This window comes from Chiloscyllium punctatum, chromosome 40 (genome assembly GCF_047496795.1).
Source record: "Chiloscyllium punctatum isolate Juve2018m chromosome 40, sChiPun1.3, whole genome shotgun sequence".
Taxonomy (NCBI): domain Eukaryota; kingdom Metazoa; phylum Chordata; class Chondrichthyes; order Orectolobiformes; family Hemiscylliidae; genus Chiloscyllium; species Chiloscyllium punctatum.
This window is the reverse complement of record NC_092778.1, coordinates 14,444,242-14,452,336: the sequence shown is the minus strand read 5'-3', so window position 1 is coordinate 14,452,336 and position 8,095 is coordinate 14,444,242. Positions and strand designations below refer to the sequence as shown.

Here is an 8,095-nt window from a genome sequence, read left to right as displayed (position 1 = left end):
AGTCCTGCAGCACGAAAACAGACCCTTCGACCCAACTCATCCCACTTATCAGCCATCCCAATCCGCCATAGTCCCATTTGCCAGCATTTGGCCCATATCCCTCTAAACCCTTCCTGTTCAGGTATCATCCAGATGCCTTTTAAATGCTGTAATTGTAGCAGCGTCAACCACTTCCTCTGGCAGCTCATTCCATACACGTACCACCCTCTGCATGGAAAAGTTGCCCCTCAGGTTTTGTGAAAATGGAGGACCGATGACCAGAAAATGAATGGGATCAGCATATAATGACAGGGGTGAGAAGAGCAGGGTCATAGATTCCGTACAGTGTGGAAGCCCCTTAGGTCCACACCGACCCTCCAAACAGCATCCCACACAGACCGACCACCTACCCCTGTAACCCTGCATTTCCCATGGCTAACGCACCTAGCCTACACATCCCTGAACACTATGATCAACCTAGCATTGGCCAATCAAATAAACCTACACATCTTTGCACTGTGGAAGGAAACTGGAGCTTCCAATTGAAACCTGCACAGATACAGGGAGAACATGTAAACTCCACACACAGAGAGGCTGGAATCGAACCCAGGTCCCTGCAGCTGTGAGGCAGCAGTGCTAACCACTGAGACATTGTGCCACCCCAGTTGGAGGCTAGAAATCTTGCAATAAGTACCCCATCTCCTGTCTCCTCAAAGCCTGTTCCACTCTCTATGATGCATAAGTCAGGAGTTTGACAGAATACTCCCCATTTGTCTGCATGGGTGCAGCTCCAATATCACTCAAGAAGCTCAGCACTTTCCAAGTCAAAGCCTTGCATGTCATCAGCACCTCACCCAGTAACTTAAAAACTCACCTCCTCCAACACATGACTGCGGTACGTACGATATTCAGAGATCCACTGCAGAAACCCATCAAGACTTCGCCAACACATCCCATGTCTGTGATCTATAATACTGAAAATGATAGGACAGTAGGCACAGATGGACTCCCAACCCTTTCAGGTGCTGCTTCCTGGCACATGCCATCCCGGTTTAGGAATGGATTGCCGTTCATTCGTGTGGTTATTCCTGGATCTCCCTCCCTAACTGCACTGGAAGGAAGTCCATCACCACTAACATGAGGAACCAGGATGGGCAATAAGTGGTGACTTTGCCAACATTGGATGAAACTTGATATTATGGGATTATTTGATAAAAGAATGAAGGACTGGGACATTGTAGATATAAGGACGAGTTGAGGGATCTAAAACAAGGCAAAATGGCTATGATTCACTATGAGTGTTTGAGGAGAGGAGAAACTTTGTACTATATAGGCTTATGAGGTTGAAAAATGTAGCACCAGAAGATTATTGGATCAGAGACCAAATCAATCGTTAAGAATAGTTGCGATAGATGATGGAAAGAAAGGAATTTAAAGAGGAACTGGAACCAAACAAGCCTGTAGAATTTGGGCTGTTAACTTTGAGGAGGGTAAACACTCATATGCTGAATTGCCAAGTTTTATGTTGTATAGTACTTTCTCAGTTACAGTGCTGAAGGCACCAAAGCCAACACGGGGTATCTTCAATAGATGTCTGGTCACCTGTGGTCCCACCCATTTGTTTCACTCACATGGTGATGACTGGCTTTAACTATACAGTTATTTTCCAGCCTTGTAGCTGTTAGACATGATTGGTAAGTTTCACGTTTCTGAAGTGCATTGAAGTGTATTTGGCAAGGAGGAATTGGGCACGTAGAATAAAAGGAGGTAAATGTTTGAGGGTGGAAATAGGAGCTGTTACTAGCTGTGTGTAGTGTAGATGCTCAGGACCTATTTTAGTTTTTTTTTAGTCATCAGCAACAGAAATGTTTATTTCTGTTTATTTTGTTTCTTAATCTGTATGTTTCGATTCCCTGGCAATAAGATGTGAATACTCGTGAACGGAATTTTTTTTTGCAATTTAGACTTTTTCTTTCTTCCAATGTCCCTTATTGCTGAGGGTGTGAACACACTCACCATTCTGGAAGTGTACTGGCAGTAATGATACAGTTAGTGTCTTTTCTTGCTGAACTGTGCAAACAAGTAGGGGACAGCAGGAGAAAGAAGAGAGTGAAAAACCAGCGAGCATCACACACACACACACACACACACACACACACACACACACACACACACACACACACACACACACACACACACACACACACACACTTATGGAAACTCTACCTATGTAGCGGCAGCAGTTACCTCAGCAAATGGTCCAAAGGTTTTATTGGAGAATGTACCAAGATTGATTTGTGAAGTTATCACTGTGATTAGTTGCTCACTTCTGGTTGCAAAGTACTCTGGAATGGTCAGTGGTTATGAAAGGTGCTATGCAAATACAAGCTGGTTTTTTTTAAAAAGTCCAAATGCAAATCACTAGATTCAGCACATTTCCAACTAATTCTGCAGCACAAGTATGTGGGTTTGGTTTAGCTCAGTCAGCTGGTCTGCAATGCAGTGTGTACACCAACAGTGTGGGGTCAATTCCTGCTCTGGCTGAGGTTACCATGAAGAGCTCTCCTTCTCAACTTCCCCCTTGTCTGAGGCATGGTGACCCTCAGGTTAAACTACCACCAGTCACCTTTGTCTAATGAGGGAGCAGTCCTATGGTCTGGGAAGACTATGGTGACTCTACCTTACATGATGCCCACCCTGTGGAGCTGGCAGCTTTTTAAATTGTTTGTGATGAGTGGTGGCAGTGAGGGACACAGCTGTGTAATTCAACATGCGGTAGCATAACGTGCTATCGTAGCCTGGTGCAAATATATTGTCCCAGATATGGCACGTGTGTGTGCCCTACACCTGTGTGAGCTTCCTTTTCTGCCAGTTTGCATGAGATCAGCAAAGCTGGGTATATGGCCTATGTGTGCCCCCCTACTATCACACTCTGTAAAATGATCTGAACCAATATTATCAGTTATCACTGAGGAGCATTTTCATAGATTATTACAGCTTTTCATTTCACTTCCATTTCAAAGGGTCCCCCCTCTATTCCCGTGTCACAGGTTTAATTCTGAAATGAACTGTTATGTTTCGGTTTTGATAATTAAGATTCAAAGCTGATGGATGATATTATTTCAATCAGTCAACATGTACAGTCCATATTTTCTCAAGGCATTTCAACTCCCGTATTGCAAAAAGCTCTCTCTGCTCAATGCAGTTTTACATTAAGGTTTCTTCTTCATATTTACAGAATTATTGCTTCTCTGAATTCCTTATTATTTAGAAAATGCTGAAATGTAAATGCGTGCTATAAGGCAACTGACTGTGTATGCACTCCACAAAGCATCTAGCGGCTTGTTCTCCAGGTTAGATTACTGCTTTAAAACAAAACAAAGCACTGTGGATACTGGAGATCTGAAACCAAAGCAGAAATTCCTGGAGAAACTTAGCAGGTCTAGCAGCATCTGTGAGAGAAGAGCAGAGTTAATGTTTAAGTCCAGTGACTGTTCAACAGAACGTTATGGTATAGATTTACTACATGTTGGCTTCTTATTTGCATCCCTTTAACATTGAAACCTATATTTGGACAGGGCAGGAGGCAGTACCTGTAATTTCTGTTTTTCTGAAGGTACAGCACCATTGCGTCCTCAGTATAACATTGGTCACATTAGTAAGAAAGACGTGCTCATATAAGCAATGGCTTAGTGGTTAGCACTGCTGCCTCACAGTGCTAGCGACTCTGCTTCGATTCCAGTCTCGAGTGACTATCTGTGTGGATTTTGCACATTCTCCCTGTGTCTGCGTAGGTTTGCTCCCACAGTCCAGAGATGTGCAGGTTAGGTGGATTTGGCTGTGCTAAATTGCCCAGAGCATGCAGGCTACATAGGTTAGCCATGGGAAATGCAGGGTTACAGGGATAGGGCTGGGGTGATGTGAGTCTGGGTGGGATGCTTGTCAGAGAGTCAGTATGGATTCGCTAGGCTGAATGGCCTACCTGTACACCGTAGGGATTCTATGATATAGTACCTTTCACAAACTCAGGATGTCTCAAAGTACTTTACAGCTGATCAAGTGCTTTTGAAGGTGTCACTGTTGTGTTCTGATGCAGGAAATGAGGCAGCCAATTTGTGCACAGCAAGCTCCTACAAATGCCAATATGATCTTGGCCAGATTTAGTCAAGCTGGTCAAGGGCTTAATACTGACCAGGACACTTGTCACAGTTCCAAAGATGTGGGACATCCACCTCAGAAGGGCCTGGGTTTAAATTCTTGTGCCAAAGACAGTGCAGCACACCCAAATCCTCAAAGAGTTTTTTTTGTTTGGTTTGAAACATTTCTCCCTCCTCTCTTTGGCGCCACTTAAAAGGAATGACCCAGAATGGCTTGGCAGTTAAATGCAATAGATTTATCACATTTCCACTGATTTCCCAGAGTCAGGACTGTTGCTGCAACAGCCACATTTCACATTATATTCTTGCGAAACAACCGAATTTAAATTTAGACCATGAAGTAATTCATATTAAATAAACACAGGTCTCAAGGCATAAGAAAATCTGCAGGAACAGTAAAGGCCTCACAAAATATATGTCATTGCTCCGATGACTCGTAGGAATTTCCCTAAAGAAAATATGTTTTCTTTAATCCAGATCAACAGCCTTTTTTGGACTGAATTAGACTGAAAATATCATGCAGCAGTTTAAAATTCTCATAAAACCCATGCAGTAAGATGCACCGAGCCAGTTATGGGGAAATAATTTTCTTGCTGTCACTGTTCATCCTGGTTACACAGGAACACTAAGCATCAACATGTCTGTATTTGGTCATGTTAAGTTAAGTCAAAGGTGGACAACAGAAAAACAAAAAAGGTTTAGCAGCTTTTTCCTTAAAACTTGAAAGGGAGCTTTCTGTATTCTGAAAGCAATATGTTTTAAAACGTAATTATTTTTAGTCATAAATTGGATAAGTGTAGAGTTATGAGATTTATAGTTGATTCTTAAATCTGGTTAGGGAATAATCTCAATTTTCCAAACAGAATCTATAAGAAGCAACCAATAGAGACAGTGCTGAGGTGAAACACGATGATTTTACAATTATGCTCACAAGCTTTTTTTTTATAAACATAAGAGCGTCACCGCGAAAGATATTTTTCAAGAGTCAAACTTGGAGAGAACACTTCCCCTCTTTAAGGCTCCTCGCTCTGTTTGCACAAGATGCAAGTCGCATAGTCAGCAGAGGAACTGCGGAACTGATACCAAAGATCAGGAAAGGTCCAGTTGGGTCAGTGCTGAACTAGCACTACATCAGACCTGGCTATCAACATCAGGAAGCTGGGAGGAGCAAACCCAGTCATAACTATTGCTCTGTGAACCTCGGGCTGTCAGCTGCGGACAAGACCAGGCTTGGCTGTGATGCCACTCCTGATTAATAAGCCCACTAACATTCCAGCCTCCCCCTCAAAAAAAAAACTTCAAATTAGTTCACGATAGTTTTTGATTTGTAATTACAGAAAGTGCGTTTGAATTCAATTTGTCTCTATACAGCACATTCCACTCATTGGTGCCTCAATGCAATTGCAATATTCCTCATATTTACAACATGCATTGCATGTCAGGGGCATAGCCCAAGAGCAAAACATCTCCATTAACCCATTGAGAATCGATGGTGGGAAACTTTGAAAAAAATTTCCAGAGAGTTGTTGGTGCTGGTGGAAACTTCCCACAACTGTGAGCGTCCACCTCTAAAAAGTCATTTAAACATGTGTAGATTTCAACTGGCTGGTTGGTTGCTTTGATGCTGTTTTCTTGTCAACTTCAGACTGTGGTTATAGCAGTTCTCATTGACTGTCCCATACCAAATCAAAGCCCACAGTTTTGTTCCTCATTCCTTACTGTTCTCGAAATGTCATGAGAAGACTGCACTTGATTTTGCACCGATAGGTATTAGTAGTTGCTGTATCCTGTGATATTTAATATCGTAAATGTCTGTCTGATATTTGCTTTAGCAGATGTTCTCACAAATCATTAGGTACAGTCGCTTAATTATAATCCTGGAGTAGAAAACGCTGCTCCTTTCCTCATGGCCTGTGGACCATTTAGTGCTACTTAAGCATAGCCTGTCAAGCACCATAAACATGCGAACAACATATAAACACGGCTGCAGCAATTTTGTACTTACAGACCATTGTTCATTTTTTAAAATTATATTTACTGACTCCATCATTGGCTGCCTTAGTTTTCCCTCTCAACTTTATTGTCTCCAGCAGGTCAGATTAATCTCTTGTGAGTTTGAAATTGAATGTGTGGCAGTTTTGTCGGACGCGTTACAAAATTATATTTGATTACACACTGTCCTTCAGCAGTCTGCCTCCCTGCCTGGAATACTAATGCCCAGGGAGGGTTCTGGTGAATTCGAATGATGTCACCTTCACAGAGCAATTTGCCTGTCACATCAGGTCTTTTGCAATTGTCCAGCCGAGTGGAATCATCCCACAGAGAAGGCAGGTGGCCACCTCTGACTGCGGGACAAGAACCTGTCAAATAAAAAAGGATGGTACCTAGTACAGACTCCCCACTCAAGGCCTGTTACATGTAACAGTCACCCGGAACACTCGACCCAGCCCTTGCCTCCCTTTTCAATCTCCTTTGCCTGGAGGTGCACTGCTTTACTATTGACCTCTCACCACCTCCACCCAAGTCTCCAGGTGATCTTCTTTTTTGCAGAAATGCAGGCCCATCTTCCCCTGCGTAATGTCTGCAAGCCTGAGACCCAGGGAAACAGCCATGCAAAGCTGCAAACCAGCCCCTGTGTTCGGGAGTAGCATGTAGAGAGGTGTGTCGTTGCTGGGGAGAGCCAGGGGCGGGGTGAGTCCTGGCGAGGGAAGGGGAGGACCACCTCTCCATACTCTTTCTTCATGTTTTGTTTTCTAACTTCTGGACTGTGAATCTCACTGGCTGGGCTAGAATGTACCACCCATCCTGCATTGTCCTGTGGAAAGTGGTAGTAAGCTGTGAGGTGGAGGGGCTCCCACACGGTGCAGATGTGCAGACAGGGAGAATGTTTCAGGATGTTGACCCAGCAACAGTGAAGGAATGGCGATATGTTTTCAAGTCAGGATGGTAAGTGGCTTGGAGGGGAACTTGCATGTGGTGATGTTCCCATGTGTCTGCTGCTCTTGTCCTTCTAGGTGGAAGTGGTTGTGGGTTTGGAAGATGCTGTTGAGAGCATGGGTGAGTTCCTGCAGTGCATCTTGTGGAGGATGTACATGCCTGCCTTTGTATGTCCGTGGTAAAGGGAGTGATTGTCGAAGGTAGCGCAGGGATGCTAGTCAGGTGTGCTGCTGTGTCCTGGACGCTGTTGAGCCTTTCTGCCTGTTGTTGGTGTTGTACCATCCAGGCAATTGGGGACTATCCCATCACACTCCTGACTTGTGCCGTGTGCACAGGTTTTGAGGAGTCAGGAGGTGAGTCACCTAGCCTCTGACCTGCTTTCGCAGCCACTGTATTTATAAGGCTAGCCCAGTTCAACTTTGGTTTAAGGTAACCTCCAGGATATTGCAGGGTTGGTGGAAAGGGTGTTCAGTGATGGAACCATTGATTGTCAAGGGATATGGTTAGATTCTCTCTTATTGGAGGTGATTATTGCCTGCTACTTGTGTGGCATGTATGTTACTTGCCATTTATCAATCCAAGCCTGGATATTGTCCAGCTCTTGCTGTCAGTGAACATGGGCTGCTTCAGCACCTGAGGAGTTGGGAGTGCTGCAATCACCAGCAAACGTTCCCCTTTCTGACTTTATGATGGAAGGAAAGTTATTGATGAAGATGGTTGAGTCGAGGGCACTACCCTGGGAAACTCCTCACAGTGATGTTCTGGAGCTGAGAAGATTGACCCGCAACAGCTACAACCATCTTCCTTAGTGCTGGGTATGACCCCCCCCAACCAGGGCAAGTCTCCCCCGATTCCCATTAGCTGTGGTTCTGCTAGCGGGAGGTTTCTTTGCCCAGACCTGACCACTTTATTCGAATTGCAAAGGGAAACTGAGCCACAGTATTTTGCCTTTTGCTTTGGTCTTTTGCGGTTTGCGGTGGGAATGGCAGGAAAATCAGCCAGAATTTCTGAAGAATCCTTTG

At 44.2% G+C, this 8,095-nt stretch overlaps 1 protein-coding gene across 13 annotated transcripts in view; it reads left to right on the top strand.

Moving 5' to 3' along the window:
- tnrc18 (trinucleotide repeat containing 18) overlaps positions 1-8,095 on the top strand; it is a 182,175-nt gene that overhangs the window by 40,373 nt on the left and 133,707 nt on the right. The window lies entirely within an intron of this gene.